Source organism: Euprymna scolopes, chromosome 2, assembly GCF_053919585.1.
Source record: "Euprymna scolopes isolate OS-2025 chromosome 2, ASM5391958v1, whole genome shotgun sequence".
Lineage (NCBI taxonomy): Eukaryota > Metazoa > Mollusca > Cephalopoda > Sepiida > Sepiolidae > Euprymna > Euprymna scolopes.
In genome coordinates, this window is record NC_136483.1 from 198,647,784 (window position 1) to 198,667,876 (window position 20,093).

A 20,093-nucleotide genomic window follows, 5' to 3' on the forward strand; every position below is an offset into this window, starting at 1 on the left:
TATTTTTCCGCACTCTTCAAAAAAAATGTCAGGTTTTTTGCGGCACTCTTCAAAACAAAATGTTAACAATTGTTCGGCACTCCTTAAAATAGAATATGAACTATTTTTTAGGACGCTTAAAAAAAAAAAAATTAGCATTTTTCGGCACTCTTTACAACAAAATATTAACTATTTTTTCGCACTCTTAACAACAGAATATTAACTATTTTTCCGCACTATTAACAACAGAATATCAACTATTTTTTGGAACTCTTCAAAACAAAATCTTATCTATTCCTCGGCACTCTTCAAAACAAAATGTTTACTACTTTCCGACACTCTTCAAAACAAAATGTTAACTACTTTTCGGCACTCTTCAAAAAAGAATATTCACTATTTTTCGGCATTGTTTAAAACAGATTCTTCAAAACAGAATATTAACTATTTTTCGGCACTCTTCCAAACAGAATATTAACTATTTGTCGGCACTCTCCAAACAAAATGTAAGCTATTTTTTGGCACTCTCTACAACAAAATGTTTGTCAGCACCATTCAAAACGAAATCTTAACTATTTTTCGGCACTCTTCAAACAAAACTTTACTATTAACTATTTTTCGGCACTATTAACGGCACTCTTCAAAACAGAATATTCACTATTTTTCGGCACTCTTCAAAACAAAATATTAACTATTTTTCGGCACTCTTCAAAACAGAATATAAACTATTTATCAGCACTCTTCAAAACAGAATATTAACTATTTTTCAGCACTCTTCAAAACAAAATGTTTACTATTGTTCGGCACTGTTCAAAACAGAATATTACCTATTTTTCGATATTCTTCTAAACAGAATATTACCTATTTTTCGGCACTCTTCAAAACAGAATATTAACTATTTTTCGCTACTTTTCAAAACAAAATGTTAGCTATTTTTTGGCACTCTTCACAACAGAATATTAATTATTTTTCGGTACTCTTTAAAAAAATATATGACCTATTTTTCGGAAATCTTCATAAAAGAATATTCATTATTTGTCGCCACTCTTCAAAAAAAAATAATGTTAAATATTTTTCGGCACGCTTCAAAACAGAATATTAACTATTTGTCGGCACAAAATAGAATATTGACAATTGTTGGGAACTCTTTGAAACAAATAGTTTATATTCTGTTGGCACTCTTCAAAACAAAATGTTAACTTTTTTTTGGCACTCTTCAAAACATAATATTTACTATTTTTCGGCACTCTTCACAACAGAATAAACAGAATATCAAATATTTTACGGCACTCTTCACAACAGAATAAACAGAATATTAACTATTTTGCGGCACTCTTCACAACAGAAAAAACAGAATATTACCTATTTTACGGCACTCTTCCAAAACGAATATTCACTATTTTTCGCTACTCTTCAAAACAAAATGTTAGCTATTTTTTGGCACTATTCACAACTAAATTGTTAACTATATTTCGGCACTCTTAAAAACAGAACATTAACTATTTTTCGGCACTCTTTAAAACAGAATATGACCTATTGTTTGGCACTCTTCATAAAAGAATATTCATTATTTCTTGGCACTCTTCCAAAACTAAATGTTAACTATTTTTCGGCACTCTTCAAAACAGAATATTAACTATTTTTCGGCACTATTCAAAACAAAATGTTAGCTATTTTTCGGCACTCTTCAAAACAGAATATTAAATATTTTTCGGACCTTTGACAAATAGAATATAAACTATTTGTCGATATTCTTACGAACAGAATATTAACTAGTTTACGGAACTCTGCAAAATAGACTTTAGACTATATTTCGGCATTCTCAAAAACAAAATGTTAGGTGTTTTTCGGCACTATTCAAAACAAAATGTTAACTATTTTTCGGCATTCTTCAAATCAGAATATTAACTATTTTTCGGAAATCTTCAAAACAAAATGTTACCTATTTTTCGGCACTCTTCAAAACAAAATATCGGCCATCTTTCGGCATTCTTCTAAAGAGAATATTAACTATTTTTCGGCACTCTTCAAAACTAAATGTTAACTATTTTTCGGCACTGTTCAAAACAGAATATTAACTATTTTTCGGCATTCTTCTAAAGAGAATATTCACTATTTTTCGGCACTCTTCAAAACAGAATATTAACTATTTTTCGGCACTCTTCAAAACAGAATATTAACTATTTTTCGGCACTCTTAAAAACAGAATATTAACTATTTTTCGGCACTATTCAAAACAGAATATTAATTATTTTTCGGAACTCTTCAAAACAGAATATAATCTATTTTTCGGCATTCTTCAAAACAGAATCTTAACTATTTTTCGGCACGCTTCAAAACAGAATATTAACTATTTGTCGGAACCCTTCAAAACGAAATATTAACTATTTTTCGGCACTCTTCAAAACAGACTGTTAACTATTTTTCGGCACTCTTAAAACAGACTGTTAACTATTTTTCGGCACTCTTCAAAACAGAATATTCACTATTTTTCGGCATTGTTTAAAACAGATTCTTCAAAACAGAATATTAACTATTTTTTGGCACTCTTCCAAACAAAATGTTAGCTATTTTTTGGCACTCTCCACAATAAAATGTTTCTCGGCACCCTTCAAAACGAAATCTTAACTATTTTTCGGCACTCTTCAAACAAAACTTTTCTATTAACTATTTTTCGGCACTGTTCAAAACAGAATATTCACTATTTTTCGGCACCCCTCAAAACAAAATATTAACTATTTTTCGGCACTCTTCAAAACAGAATATAAACTATTTATCGGCACTCTTCAAAACAGAATATTTACTATTTTTCAGCACTCTTCAAAACTAAATGTTAACTATTTTTCGGCACTCTTCAAAACAGAATATTACATATTTTTCGGCACTCTTCAAAACAGAATATTAACTATTTTTCGGCACTCCTCAAAACAGAATATTAACTATTTTTCAGCACTCTTCAAAACTAAATGTTAACTATTTTTTGGCACTGGTCAAAACAGAATATTACCTATTTTTCGGCATTCTTCTAAACAGAATATTACCTATTTTTCGGCACTCTTCAAAACAGAATATTAACTATTTTTCGCTACTCTTCAAAACAAAATGTTAGCTATTTTTTGGCACTCTTCACAACAGATATTCATTTTTTTTTCGGTACTCTTTAAAAAAATATATGACCTATTTTTCGGAAATCTTCATAAAAGAATATTCATTATTTGTCGCCACTCTTCAAAAAAAAAAAAAAAAATGTTAAATATTTTTCGGCACTCTTCGAAACAGAATATTAACTATTTGTCGGCACAAAATAGAATATTGACAATTGTTGGGAACTCTTTGGAACAAATAGTTTATATTCTGTTGGCACTCTTCAAAACAAAATGTTAACTTTTTTTCGGCACTCTTCAAAACATAATATTAACTATTTTTCGGCACTCTTCACAACAGAATAAACAGAATATAAACTATTTTACGGCACTCTTCAAAAACGAATATTCACTATTTTTCGCTACTCTTCAAAACAAAATGTCAGCTATTTTCCGGCACTCTTAACAACAATTTGTTAACTATATTTCGGCACTCTTAAAAACAGAAAATTAACTATTTTTCGGAACTCTTTAAAACAGAATATGACCTATTTTGTGGCACTCTTCATAAAAGAATTTTCATTATTTCTTGGCAATCTTCAAAAACAAAATGTTAACTATTTTTCGGCACTCTTCAAAGCAGAACATTAACTATTTTTCGCCACTCTTCAAAACAGAATATTTACTATTTTTCGCCACTCTTCAAAACAGAATATTAACTATTTTTCGGCACTATTCTAAACAAAATGTTAGCTATTTTTCGGCACTCTTCAAAACAGAATATTAAATATTTTTCGGACCTCTGACAAATAGAATATAAACTATTTGTCGATACTCTTACGAACAGAATATTAACTAGTTTTCGGCACTCTGCAAAATAGACTTTAAACTATATTTCGGCATTCTCAAAAACAAAATGCCAGGTGTTTTTCGGCACTACTCAAAACAAAATGTTAACTATTTTTCGGCGTTCTTCAAATCAGAATATTAACTATTTTTCGGAAATCTTCAAAACAAAATGTTACCTATTTTTCGGCACTCTTCAAAAAAAAAATATCAGCCATCGTTCGGCACTCTTCAAAACAAAATGTTTACTATTTTTCGGCACTCTACAAAACAGAGTATTAAGTATTTTACGGCACTCTACAAAATAGAATAATTAACTATTTTTCGGTACTTTACAAAACAGAATATTAACTATTTTTCGGCACTCTTCAAAACAGAATATTAACTATTTTTCGGCACTCTTATAAACAGAATATTAATTATTTTTCGGCACTCTTATAAACAGAATATTAATTATTTTTCGGCACTCTTCAAAACAGAATATTAACCATTTTTCGGCACTCTTCAAAATAGAATATTGATAACTGTTGGGAACTCTTAAAAACAAATAGTTAATATTCTGTCGACACTCTTCAAAACAAAATCTTAGCTGTTTTTCGGTACTCTTCAAAACAGAATATTAACTATTTTTCGGCCCTCTCCAAAACAAAATGTTAGCTATTTCTAGGCACTCTTCAAAACAGAATATTAACTATTTTTCGGACCTCTTAAAAAGAATATTAACTATTTGACGACCTCTTATGAACGGAATATTAACTTTTCGGAACTCTGAAAAATAGACTTTAAACTATATTTCAGCACTCTTAAAAACAAAATGCTAGGTGTTTTTCGCAACTATTCAAAACAATATGTTAACTATTTTTCGGCACTGTTCAAAACAAAATGTCAGCCACTTTTCGGCATTCTTCAAAACAAAATGTTAACTATTTTTCGGCAGTCTACAAAACAGAATATTAACTATTTTTCGGCACTCTACAAAACAAAATATTAACTATTTTTCGGCCCTCTAGAAAACAGTATATTAACTATCTTTCGGCACTCTTCAAAATAGAATATTGACAATTGTTGGTAACTCTTATAAACAAATAATTAATATTCAGTCGGAACTCTTCAAAACAAAATGTATGCTATTTTTCGTCACTATTCAAACATAATATTAACTAATTCTCGGCGCACTTCAAAACAGAAAATTAACTATTTTTCGAAAATCTTCACAAGAAAATGTTAGCTATTTTTCGGCACTCTTCAAAACAAAATGTCAGTCATCTTTCGGCACTCTTCAAAACGAAATGTTAACTATTTATCGGCACTCTACAAAACAGAATATTCACTATTTTTCGGCTCTCTTTAAAACAGAATATTAACTATTTTTCAGAACTCTTCCAAACAGAATATGTACTATTTTTCGCTACTCTTCATAACAAAATGTTAGCTATTTTCGGCACTCCTCACAACAAAATGTTAACTATTTTACGGCACTCTTCAAAACAGAATATTAACTATTTGTCGGCACCCTTTCAAAAGGAAATCTTAACTATTTTTCGGCACTCTCCAAAAAAGAATATTAACTATTTTTCGGAACTCTTCAAAACAGAATATTAAATATTTGTCCGCACCTTTCAAAAAAGAATCTTGACAATTGTTGGGAACTCTTCAAAACAAATATTTAATATTTTTTAGCACTCCTCAAAACAAAATGTTAGATGTTTTTCGGTACTCTTCGAAACAAAATGTTAACTTCTTTTCGAGACTCTTCAAAAAAGAATATGACCTATTTTTCGGCACTGTTCATAAAACAATATTCATAATTTGTCGGCACTCTTCAAAAAAAAAAAAATGTTAGCTTCTGGACTCTTCAAAACAGAATATTAACTATGTTTCGCTACTCTTCAAAACAAAATGTTAGCTATTTTTTGGCACTCTTCACAACAAAATGTTAACAACTATTTTTCAGCATTCTTCAAAACAGAATATTTACTATTTTCCGGGAATCTTTAAAACAGAATATGACCTATTTTTCAGCACTCTTCATAAAACAATATTCATTATTTGTCGGCACTCTTCAAAAAAAAAAAAATGTTAGCTTCTGGACTCTTCAAAACAGAATATTAACTATGTTTCGCTACTCTTCAAAACAAAATGTTAGCAATTTTTTGGAACTCTTCACAACAATATGTTAACTATTTTTCGGCACTCTACAAAACAGAATATTAACTATTTGAAGGCACTCTTCAAAACAGAATATTAACTATTTTTCGGCACTCTTAAAAATAGAATATTGACAATTGTTATGAACTCTTCAAAACAAATAGTTAATATTCTGTCGGAACTCTTCAAAACAAAATGTATACTATTCTTCGTCAGTATTCAAACATAATATTAACTATTTTTCGGCACTCTTCACAACAGAATATTAACTATTTGTCGGAAATCTTCAAAACAAAATGTCAGTCATCTTTCGGCACTCCTCAAAACAAAATGTTAGATGTTTTTCGGTTCTCTTCAAAACAAAATGCTAATTTTTTCGGCACTCTTCAAAACAGAATATTAACTATTTTTCGCTACTCTTCAAAACGAAATGTTAGCTATTTTTTTGGCACTCTTCACAACAAAATGTTAACTATTTTTTGGCATTCTTCAAAACAGAATATTAACTATTTTTCGGCATTCTTCAAAACAGAATATTAGCTATTTTTCGGCACTCTTTAAAACAGAATATGACCTATTTTTCGGCACTCTTCATAAAACAATATTCATTTATTTGTCGGCACTCTCCAAAATAAAATGTTAACTATTTTTCGACACTCTTCAAAACAGAATATTAAATATTTTTCGGCACTCTCCAAAACAGAATATGTACTATATTTCGCTACTCTTCACAACAAAATGTTAACGATTTTTCGGCACTCTTCAAAACAGAATATTAACTATTTTTCGGCACTCTTCAAAACAGACTATTTACTATTTTTCGGAACTCTTCAAAACAGAATATTAACTATTTTTAGGAAATCTTCAAAACAAAATGTTAGCTATTTTTCAGCACTCTTCAAAACAAAATGTTAACTATTTACGGCACTCTACAAAACAGAATAGTAACTATTTTTCGGCACTTTATAAAACAGAATAGTATCTATTTTCGGCACTCTTCAAAACAGAATATTAACTATTTTTCGGAACTATTCAAAACAGAATATTAACTATTTGTCGGCACTCTTCAAAATAGAATATTGACAATTGTTTGGAATTCTTCAAAACAAAATGTTAACTTTTTTTCGGCACTCTTCAAAGCATAATATTAATTATTTTTCGGCACTCTTCAAAACAGATAATTAACTATTCTTCGGAAATCTTCATAAAAGAATATTCGGTATTTCTCGGCACTCTTAAAAAAAAAAAATGTTAACTATTTGTCGGCACTCTCCAAAACAAAATGTTTACTATTTTTCGGCACTCTTCAAAACAAAATGTTAGCTATGTTTTGGCACTCTTCAAAACAGAATATTAAATATTTTTCGGATCTCTTACAACAAGAATATTAACTATTTGTCGATACTCCTACGAACAGAATATTAACTACTTTTCGGAACTCTGCAAAATAGACTTTAAACTATATTTCGGCACTCTCAAAAACAAAATGCCAGGTGTTTTTCGCCTCTATTCAAAAGAATATGTTAACTATTTTTCGGCACTCTATAAAATAGAATATTAACTATTTTTCGGCACTCTAGAAACCAGAATATTAACTATTTTTAGGCACTCTTCAAAACAGAATATTAACTATTTTTCGACACTCTTTAAAATAGAATATTGACAATTGTTGGGAACTTTTCAAAAAAAACAGTTAATATTCTGTCGGAACTCTTCAAAACAGAATGCATACTATTTTTCGTAACTATTCAAACATAATATTAACTATTTTTCGGAAATTTTCTAAAACAAAATGTTAGCTATTTTTCGGCACTCTTCAAAACAAAATGTCAGCCATCTTTCGGCACTCTTCAAAACAAAATGTTAACTATTTTTCGGCACTCTACAAAACAGAATACTAACTATTTTACGACACTCTTCAAAAAAATGTTAACTTTTTATCGGCACTCTTCAAAAATATGAACTATTTTTCGGAAATCTTCAAAACAAAATGTAAACTATTTTTCGGAACTCTTCAAAACAGAATATTAACTATTTTTCGGCACTCTTCAAGACAAAATATATTTCGGCAGTCTTCAAAACAAAATGTTAACTATTTTTAGGCTCTCTTCAAAATAGAATATTAACTATTTTTAGGCTCTCTAAAAAACAGAATATTAACTATTTTTCGGCACTCTTCAAAAATATGAACTATTTTTCGGAAATCTTCAAAACAAAATGAAAACTATTTTTCGGAACTCTTCAAAACAGAATATTAACTATTTTTCGGCACTCTTTAAAACAGAATATTAACTATTTTTTGGCACTATTCAAAACAGAATATTAACTATTTTTCGGCACTCTTCAAAACAGAATATAAACTATTTCTCAGCACTCTTATAAACACAATCTTCGCTATTTTTCGACACTCTTCCAAACAAAATATTAACTATTGTTCGGCACTCTTAAAAGAAAATGTTAACTACTTTTCGGCACTCTTAAAAACAGAATATAAACTAATTACCGGTACTCTTCAAAGCAGAATATTAACAATGTTTTGCCCTCTTTAAAGCAAAATGTTAGCTATTTATCAGCAATCTTCAAAACAAAATGTTACTATTTTTCGGCACTCTTTAAAACAGAATATTAACTATTTTTTGGCACTATTCAAAACAGAATATTAACTATTTTTCGGCACTCTTCAAAACAGAATATAAACTATTTCTCAGCACTCTTATAAACACAATCTTCGCTATTTTTCGACACTCTTCCAAACAAAATATTAACTATTGTTCGGCACTCTTAAAAGAAAATGTTAACTACTTTTCGGCACTCTTAAAAACAGAATATAAACTAATTACCGGTACTCTTCAAAGCAGAATATTAACAATGTTTTGCCCTCTTTAAAGCAAAATGTTAGCTATTTATCAGCAATCTTCAAAACAAAATGTTACTATTTTTCGGCACTCTTTAAAACAGAATATTAACTATTTTTTGGCACTATTCAAAACAGAATATTAACTATTTTTCGGCACTCTTCAAAACAGAATATAAACTATTTCTCAGCACTCTTATAAACACAATCTTCGCTATTTTTCGACACTCTTCCAAACAAAATATTAACTATTGTTCGGCACTCTTAAAAGAAAATGTTAACTACTTTTCGGCACTCTTAAAAACAGAATATAAACTAATTACCGGTACTCTTCAAAGCAGAATATTAACTATGTTTTGCCCTCTTTAAAGCAAAATGTTAGCTATTTATCAGCACTCTTCAAAACAAAATGTTACTATTTTTCGGCGCTCTTCCTAACAGAATATTAACTTTTTGCCGGCACTCTTCAAAACAGAATATAAACTATTTCTCAGCACTCTTAAAAACAAAATCTTCGCTATTTTTCGACACTCTTCAAAACAAAATGTAAACTGTTTTGAGGTACTCTTAAAAACAGAATATTAACTATTTTTCGGCACTCTTCAAAACAGAATATTATCTTTTTTTCGGCATTCTTCAAAACAAAATGTTAACTATTTTTCAGCACTTTCCAAACAAAATGTTCACTATTTTCCGGCACTCTTCAAAACAGAATAGTAAAACAAAATGTTATCTATTTTCCGGCACGCTTCAAAACAGAATATTAACTATTTTTCGGCACTCTTCAAAACAGAATATTAACTATTTTTCGGCACTCTTCAAGACAAAATATATTTCGGCAGTCTTCAAAACAAAATGTTAACTATTTTTAGGCTCTCTTCAAAATAGAATATTAACTATTTTTAGGCTCTCTAAAAAACAGAATATTAACTATTTTTCGGCACTCTTCAAAACAAAATATATTTCGGCAGTCTTCAAAACAAAATGTTAACTATTTTTAGGCTCTCTTCAAAATAGAATATTAACTATTTTTAGGCTCTCTAAAAAACAGAATATTAACTATTTTTCGTGCACTCTTCAAAACAAAATATATTTCGGCAGTCTTCAAAACAAAATGTTAACTATTTTTAGGCTCTCTTCAAAATAGAATATTAACTATTTTTAGGCTCTCTAAAAAACAGAATATTAACTATTTTTCGGCACTCTTCAAAACAAAATATATTTCGGCAGTCTTCAAAACAAAATGTTAACTATTTTTAGGCTCTCTTCAAAATAGAATATTAACTATTTTTAGGCTCTCTAAAAAACAGAATATTAACTATTTTTCGGCACTCTTCAAAACAAAATATATTTCGGCAGTCTTCAAAACAAAATATTAACTATTTTTAGGCTCTCTTCAAAATAGAATATTAACTATTTTTAGGCTCTCTAAAAAACAGAATATTAACTATTTTTCGGCACTCTTCAAAACAAAATATATTTCGGCAGTCTTCAAAACAAAATGTTAACTATTTTTAGGCTCTCTTCAAAATAGAATATTAACTATTTTTAGGCTCTCTAAAAAACAGAATATTAACTATTTTTCGGCACTCTTCAAAACAAAATATATTTCGGCAGTCTTCAAAACAAAATGTTAACTATTTTTAGGCTCTCTTCAAAATAGAATATTAACTATTTTTAGGCTCTCTAAAAAACAGAATATTAACTATTTTTCGGCACTCTTCAAAACAAAATATATTTCGGCAGTCTTCAAAACAAAATGTTAACTATTTTTAGGCTCTCTTCAAAATAGAATATTAACTATTTTTAGGCTCTCTAAAAAACAGAATATTAACTATTTTTCGGCACTCTTCAAAACAAAATATATTTCGGCAGTCTTCAAAACAAAATGTTAACTATTTTTAGGCTCTCTTCAAAATAGAATATTAACTATTTTTAGGCTCTCTAAAAAACAGAATATTAACTATTTTTCGGCACTCTTCAAAACAAAATATATTTCGGCAGTCTTCAAAACAAAATGTTAACTATTTTTAGGCTCTCTTCAAAATAGAATATTAACTATTTTTAGGCTCTCTAAAAAACAGAATATTAACTATTTTTCGGCACTCTTCAAAACAAAATATATTTCGGCAGTCTTCAAAACAAAATGTTAACTATTTTTAGGCTCTCTTCAAAATAGAATATTAACTATTTTTAGGCTCTCTAAAAAACAGAATATTAACTATTTTTCGGCACTCTTAAAAACAAAATATATTTCGGCAGTCTTCAAAACAAAATGTTAACTATTTTTAGGCTCTCTTCAAAATAGAATATTAACTATTTTTAGGCTCTCTAAAAAACAGAATATTAACTATTTTTCGGCACTCTTCAAAACAAAATATATTTCGGCAGTCTTCAAAACAAAATATTAACTATTTTTAGGCTCTCTTCAAAATAGAATATTAACTATTTTTAGGCTCTCTAAAAAACAGAATATTAACTATTTTTCGGCACTCTTCAAAACAAAATATATTTCGGCAGTCTTCAAAACAAAATGTTAACTATTTTTAGGCTCTCTTCAAAATAGAATATTAACTATTTTTAGGCTCTCTAAAAAACAGAATATTAACTATTTTTCGGCACTCTTCAAAACAAAATATATTTCGGCAGTCTTCAAAACAAAATGTTAACTATTTTTAGGCTCTCTTCAAAATAGAATATTAACTATTTTTAGGCTCTCTAAAAAACAGAATATTAACTATTTTTCGGCACTCTTCAAAACAAAATATATTTCGGCAGTCTTCAAAACAAAATGTTAACTATTTTTAGGCTCTCTTCAAAATAGAATATTAACTATTTTTAGGCTCTCTAAAAAACAGAATATTAACTATTTTTCGGCACTCTTCAAAACAAAATATATTTCGGCAGTCTTCAAAACAAAATGTTAACTATTTTTAGGCTCTCTTCAAAATAGAATATTAACTATTTTTAGGCTCTCTAAAAAACAGAATATTAACTATTTTTCGGCACTCTTCAAAACAAAATATATTTCGGCAGTCTTCAAAACAAAATGTTAACTATTTTTAGGCTCTCTTCAAAATAGAATATTAACTATTTTTAGGCTCTCTAAAAAACAGAATATTAACTATTTTTCGGCACTCTTCAAAACAAAATATATTTCGGCAGTCTTCAAAACAAAATGTTAACTATTTTTAGGCTCTCTTCAAAATAGAATATTAACTATTTTTAGGCTCTCTAAAAAACAGAATATTAACTATTTTTCGGCACTCTTCAAAACAAAATATATTTCGGCAGTCTTCAAAACAAAATGTTAACTATTTTTAGGCTCTCTTCAAAATAGAATATTAACTATTTTTAGGCTCTCTAAAAAACAGAATATTAACTATTTTTCGGCACTCTTCAAAACAAAATATATTTCGGCAGTCTTCAAAACAAAATGTTAACTATTTTTAGGCTCTCTTCAAAATAGAATATTAACTATTTTTAGGCTCTCTAAAAAACAGAATATTAACTATTTTTCGGCACTCTTCAAAACAAAATATATTTCGGCAGTCTTCAAAACAAAATGTTAACTATTTTTAGGCTCTCTTCAAAATAGAATATTAACTATTTTTAGGCTCTCTAAAAAACAGAATATTAACTATTTTTCGGCACTCTTCAAAACAAAATATATTTCGGCAGTCTTCAAAACAAAATGTTAACTATTTTTAGGCTCTCTTCAAAATAGAATATTAACTATTTTTAGGCTCTCTAAAAAACAGAATATTAACTATTTTTCGGCACTCTTCAAAACAAAATATATTTCGGCAGTCTTCAAAACAAAATGTTAACTATTTTTAGCATTTTACGAAATGGAATATTTACATTCAACAAAAAAATGTTTACTGTTCTGCACTTCCTAAACAGAATGTAAACTATTTTGAATTCGTAAAACAGAATATTTACTATTTTACAATTCCCAAAACAAAATGTTGACTATTCTGCACTTCCTAAAAGTGAATGTTCATTATTTTGCGATTCCAAAAACAGAAGGTTAAAATTTTGCATGTCTTAAACAGAATATTAACTAATCTGCACTTCTAAAACAGAATAATGCGTATTTTGCATATTTCAAAAAAGAATTTTCACTATTTTCTCTTCTCTAAAAGAATGTTAACTGTTCTGCAATTCCCAAAACAAAATATTAATTATTTGGCACTTACAAAAACAGAATATTAACTGTTAATCTTTCCAAAACAGATTGTTAACTATTCTGCACATTCCTAAAACAAAATGTTAGCTATTTTGCAATCCCAAAATATAATATTAAGTATTTTGCAATTCCAAAAACAGAATGTTTACTATTTTGCACTTTTGATAATGTTGTCTAAAATGTAATGAATTAAATTGGTAACATGGTGAAAGGAATAAAGTAACTTACATAAACAGGTGCGCCTTTCTCTTGTCGGGTGGAAAGAGAAAGAAAAAACATCTTCACTTGTAGAAGACTCGGTTATATACATGTGACATTGATTTGCATAAGAGGGAAATGTAGAGTTGAATGTAAAAATCAAAGAAGAAAGCGCCCACGTGCGTGTGCATTATGTGGCTATATGACTTACCTTCAGATGGGATCTGAGAGAGAGAGAGAGAGAGAGAGATTAAAGATGGCGGCCATGGATTTATAAGGTGTAGTCTTGTAGAATTTCACGAGATCACACCGCCCACTGCACACATATGCAAATGAAATGCAGTCAGTTTTTTTGTTTTTTTAAATAAAACTCCTGTTGGCAGAGGTGAGGGAGAGACGCATGCTGGATGTTGAGAGAGAAAGTTGTTAGGCGTTGTTACAGTTACGAATTCTATCTGAACTTTTGTTTATTTTATTCATTTATTTAAGAAGACGAATCACTGTGTTCAGTGTCAAGCGATTGACCCTGCCCCAAATATACATAATTCTGGGGAAATTGGAGTTTCAAAGGATTGGACAAGATTAGCTATTGGTAGAACACACTATCGTGGAGGAGCACACTTGTCAATAATTGACTGTGGACCAAGTAGACTGGCGATGGTTGGGAGTTACATGTGGAATCTGCATCTGCAACTGCAGCCGAATTAGAAAAGTGATGCTTGAACGACGTCCAGTAAGGGAAGTGATAATGGATAATGGTACTGCTTTTCACTCAGAAATCTTCCAGACTATGTTAAAAAAATGAGACAAAAAGTTATTACAGGGTAGCCTATAGACCTGGAGGAAATGGAATAGTGGAGCGACATCATCGGACAGTGAAAGCAATAGCCGAGAGAGGAAGGATATTACCTGAATAAGCCACATTCTGGTACAACATGGCCCCTAAGGTCCGACAGAGAGATGACACAGTGCTACACAGATCAATTTTTAATTATAAATTGAGGCACCCAAGAGATATATCCCCAGAAATTGATGAGCAAGGACCAGCCAGAATCCAAATGGGAGAAAAGGTTTGGGTGAAACTTCCTAATACACAATGCATGACACGATGGGGAAGAGGGTGATTATGGGAGTGCAATCCCTTAACAACTTGAGTGTCGATGGAATGCCATGACATATTTTAGACGCAAGTCGCGTGATCCAGGTAGATGATGAGGATGTTGGTGCTGAATCCGGTTGCCTGTTTCCCACCTGATTACAACCTGGATGTCTTCAAGTCCAATGTAAATAAATTCCTGATGAATCGCCTCCTTTATCAAATCTCCAACACTAACGTACTGTACACACAATAACCCTTATCCCGAGTGGCTTCTGGGCCTTGATAAGTGGTGACTACCTTGTAAAAACAAAAAAAAGAAAAAAAGGTGAACCGGTGCTGATGCAAGACCACAGAGAGAACCCAATATTCCTATCTGGACACGGAATTATGTAATATGAAATGATCTTTAATGGTCATATGGGTGTGCAGTCTAAAATGTAATGAAATAAATTGATTACGTGGTGAAAGGAATAAAGTAACTTACACAATCAGGTGTGCCTCTCTCCTGTCGGAAGGCAGAATGAGGGAGGGAAAGAGAAAGAAAAAAATTTTCATTTGTAGAAGGCTCGGTTATATACATGTGCCATTGATTTGCATAAGAGGACAAAAACTGTTGAGTAAAGGACGAGTTGAAAGCACGACGGCAGTTCTTGTTTTGACAGCAGAAAGAGAGAACAGACGGTGGAAAGTTTCAGTTGAATTTAATCGTGAGAAGAGTTTGAACAAATATTTTTTCTTCATTTGATTTTCCTTCTCCTTATCATATGGATACATTTTAATGTTGGTTTTCTTTCTGAACATATTTATTTGGTAAAGTAAAACCAGCAGTGTAAAGACGTCTTACATTAGCGAATACACATAATACCAATGTATTTAATTACATATAAAACAGAATGTTAACTATTCTGCACTTCCCAAAACAGAATGTTAGCTATTTCGCACGTCTAAAAACAGATGGTTAAGAATTTTGCACTTTTTAAACAGAATACTAACTAGTCTGCATTTCTTAAAATAGAATATTTAATATTTTGCATTTCCCCAAACAGAATTTTAACTATTTTTCATTTCTCAAAGAGTATGGGAACTATACTGCACTTTCCAAAACAAAATGTTGCTATTTTGCATTCCCATAACATAATATTAAGTATTTTGCATTCTCCAAAACAGAATACTAACTATTCTGCAATTTTCAAAACAGAATGTTAACTATATTGCAATTTTCAAAACAGAATGTTAACTATTCTGCAATTTTCAAAACAGAATGTTAACTATTCTGCAATTTTCAAAACAGAAGGTTAACTATTCTGCAATTTTCAAAACAGAATGTTAACTATTCTGCAATTTTCAAAACAGAAGGTTAACTATTCTGCAATTTTCAAAACAGAATGTTAACTATTCTGCAATTTTCAAAACAGAATGTTAACTATTCTGCAATTTTCAAAACAGAAGGTTAACTATTCTGCAATTTTCAAAACAGAATGTTAACTATTCTGCAATTTTCAAAACAGAATGTTAACTATTCTGCAATTTTCAAAACAGAAGGTTAACTATTCTGCAATTTTCAAAACAGAATGTTAACTATTCTGCAATTTTCAAAACAGAAGGTTAACTATTCTGCAATTTTCAAAACAGAATGTTAACTATTCTGCAATTTTCAAAACAGAATGTTAACTATTCTGCAATTTTCAAAACAGAAGGTTAACTATTCTGCAATTGTCAAAACAGAATGTTAACTATTCTGCAATTTTCAAAACAGAATGTTAACTATTCTGCAATTTTCAAAACAGAAGGTTAACTATTCTGCAATTTTCAAAACAGAATGTTAACTATTCTGCAATTTTCAAAACAGAAGGTTAACTATTCTGCAATTTTCAAAACAGAATGTTAACTATTCTGCAATTTTCAAAACAGAATGTTAACTATTCTGCAATTTCTAAAACAGAATATTTACTATTCTACACTTCCTAAAACAGAATTTTAACTATTTTTGCATTTTGATCTGACAATGTCTGGGATTAAATTTGAGTCACTGCTGTCAAAGCGATAAAATCTGAATGAAAACGTCCTAAAATAAAATCATAACTAAGAACTGAGTGTATGAGATCCCACATACATGTGGTAAACTAAAAAATCGTTAGGTTGCTCTCCACTAAACTTAAGGTTAGCGCATCGAAAAGCTGTAATATGTGGAAAGATTGAAAAGTCAGATATGGCTGAGCATATATGGAGGGAAAAGGGAAAACATTTTCCTTTTTATGATATAAAGTATTTAGCATATCTAGTACAGAATTTAAACACAATATCCGAAGAATTAATTATATAATATATATATATATATATATATATATATATATATATATATATAGAGAGAGAGAGAGAGAGAGAGACAGAGAGAGAGAGAGACAGAGAGAGAGAGAGAGATATACACACATATATATATATATATATTATTCAAAGCATTAATTATATATACATACATACATATATATATATATATATATATATATATATATATATATATATAATGAAATAAGAATTACAGTTAAGTTTACCAAAATAATCGAAGATGGTAAAACTAAAGTATATTATAAATATTAAAGAATTAATATTTATAAAGTAATCTCAACCAGATGTAAAAGCCTGATAAAACCAAATAGGAGATAGAGCTTATAATAAGAGCAAATACTTAATAAAACATGTTAAAAAAACACTTTGAAAAAGAGTTAAAAACATATTTAATTTTAAAAAAAGGAAGCACAAGATAAGTGGATAGTCCTTAATCCGCAGATTTCCGAAGAAATACTTTCCTTCTCATCAGAGGGTAGGATTAAGCAAAATGCGGGATCGGATTTTGCTTGAAAAAGTATTTGATGAAACTACAAGTAAGTCACAGATCTTACTTGATAACAAATAGTGAAGCAGAGGGAATAGAATGAAGAAAATCAACTTTTTCTTCCCCCCTGTTTAAAATAATATGCAAATTAGCTAGATCTTTTGCAGGTGAATTCAATTCCACGACCCATATATAACAAAGTTGTATTTTCTTTTTAAATGACTAGAAAAAATGGTTTGCCTTTTTTCTTCTTGGTCTTTGGGCCAAGACCTTTTTTCTGTTATTAAAGTGTAGTATCTGTTCCGGCAGATGCTGCAATCAAAGACCATATATGGGGGCAACCCCACATATCAGACTATTGCCCTTGAGTAATCAGTTTTGGTTAATGTAGGGGAAACCCTTCATACTGAGACAATTACTATATTTTTTTTTTTTTAATACTGCCAGAATGCCCCCTTTTTGCCCTTGTTTTAGGGGAGCTGGTTTTCCCCCACAGTAAAAACGACCTTGTGTCACATTTGTTTTCGTGAGGAAGCAAATACATACGTAAATAAATCGAAAAAAGGGTCTTTAATATGAATATCAATACAAAAATATATATGGGGGTATAGATATATGTAGCAAAACAGAAGAGAAAAAGACAAAGAAAAACGAAATCAGGTCAGCGTCGAGCAGACAATCCAGGTGAAAAGAAATGTATTCAGACAATGTCTAGACTAGTGTCGAGGTAAAAAAAAAAAAAAATGTAGGTCAATGACAAAATCATTGCATATAAACATTTAACTCAAGTTAATGGTTTTGCCAGCTCAAGCGATTTTTGGTTGAAGATTAAAATTTTAATTTTTATTTACTATTGATAAAAACGAATTAAAAATATATGAATAAAAATGGTCATAGACTTCTTCTTCTTCTTCTTCTTCTTCTTCTTCTTCTTCTTATTATTATTATTATTATTATTATTATTATTATTATTATACAACAACAACAACAACAACCACCACCACAACAACAACAACCACAGAACAATCAGACCCGGCAGAAAAACAAAGAAAACACGCTACTGGAGACAGGTATAGAAAAAGCGACCGGATCATAATAGAAATGCCGAATTGCTGAAAGATATGAAAAAAAGTCACAGTAAATCGAAGAATGGGCCAGAAAATGAAATCAACAAGCAAATCCACCAGACAACCTTACGAAAAATGGCACATTTACATTTCTTCCTGTTGTGACATTTTGTTCATTCCTTTTTCTGGAGTTTACATATTACTGTCTTTCTAGCCGAATTTTTCCATCGCTGAACGACTTTCTCCCAGCTGAGAAGTTGCTTGCCCCATCTTTTCGTTCACTCGAAACTCACAAACTCCTAACCAACTGATTACGCAACGTCTTTTCTGTGGGAAAGAGGTTGCATGAAAGAGAAACGGGCATCAGAGATTGGAAGTTGAAAAGAAGGGGTAAGTTTGGGCTGGGGTTGTAAATTTAAGGTTAGTATCTAATAGATTTTGTAAATTTAAGGTTAGTATCTAATAGATTTTGTAAATTTAAGGTTAGTGTCTAATAGATTTTGTAAATTTAAGGTTAGTATCTAATAGATTTTGTAAATTTAAGGTTAGTGTCTAATAGATTTTGTAAATTTAAGGTTAGTGTCTAATAGATTTTGTAAATTTAAGGTTAGTATCTAATAGATTTTGTAAATTTAAGGTTAGTGTCTAATAGATTTTGTAAATTTAAGGTTAGTATCTAATAGATTTTGTAAATTTAAGGTTAGTGTCTAATAGATTTTGTAAATTTAAGGTTAGTATCTAATAGATTTTGTAAATTTAAGGTTAGTATCTAATAGATTTTGTAAATTTAAGGTTAGTGTCTAATAGATTTTGTAAATTTAAGGTTAGTATCTAATAGATTTTGTAAATTTAAGGTTAGTGTCTAATAGATTTTGTAAATTTAAGGTTAGTATCTAATAGATTTTGTAAATTTAAGGTTAGTGTCTAATAGATTTTGTAAATTTAAGGTTAGTATCTAATAGATTTTGTAAATTTAAGGTTAGTGTCTAATAGATTTTGTAAATTTAAGGTTAGTATCTAATAGATTTTGTAAATTTAAGGTTAGTATCTAATAGATTTTGTAAATTTAAGGTTAGTGTCTAATAGATTTTGTAAATTTAAGGTTAGTATCTAATAGATTTTGTAAATTTAAGGTTAGTGTCTAATAGATTTTGTAAATTTAAGGTTAGTATCTAATAGATTTTGTAAATTTAAGGTTAGTATCTAATAGATTTTGTAAATTTAAGGTTAGTGTCTAATAGATTTTGTAAATTTAAGGTTAGTATCTAATAGATTTTGTAAATTTAAGGTTAGTATCTAATAGATTTTGTAAATTTAAGGTTAGTGTCTAATAGATTTTGTAAATTTAAGGTTAGTATCTAATAGATTTTGTAAATTTAAGGTTAGTGTCTAATAGATTTTGTAAATTTAAGGTTAGTATCTAATAGATTTTGTAAATTTAAGGTTAGTATCTAATAGATTTTGTAAATTTAAGGTTAGTGTCTAATAGATTTAAACGCAGAATAAAATAAGAATAGCATAAAGCGTTAAAGTATGATTCAAAATGAACTTAGAATTTTAAATTTTGCTTTTAATGAAAAAACTGATGATGAGGGGAAATTCTGTCACGATTTCTCCATTGCCTATGACCTCACTCAGATTGTTCACGAACTCACCCTTGTGCCTGACAATGACGGCCAGTATGCAAATCTCCTAGACGTTTTTCTCACAACTTTCCCTGAACTATGTTCAGCTTCTGTTCTGTCTCCACTTGGATCTTCCGACCACTCTGTTATAGCAGTTAAGTTGGTTGGTTGG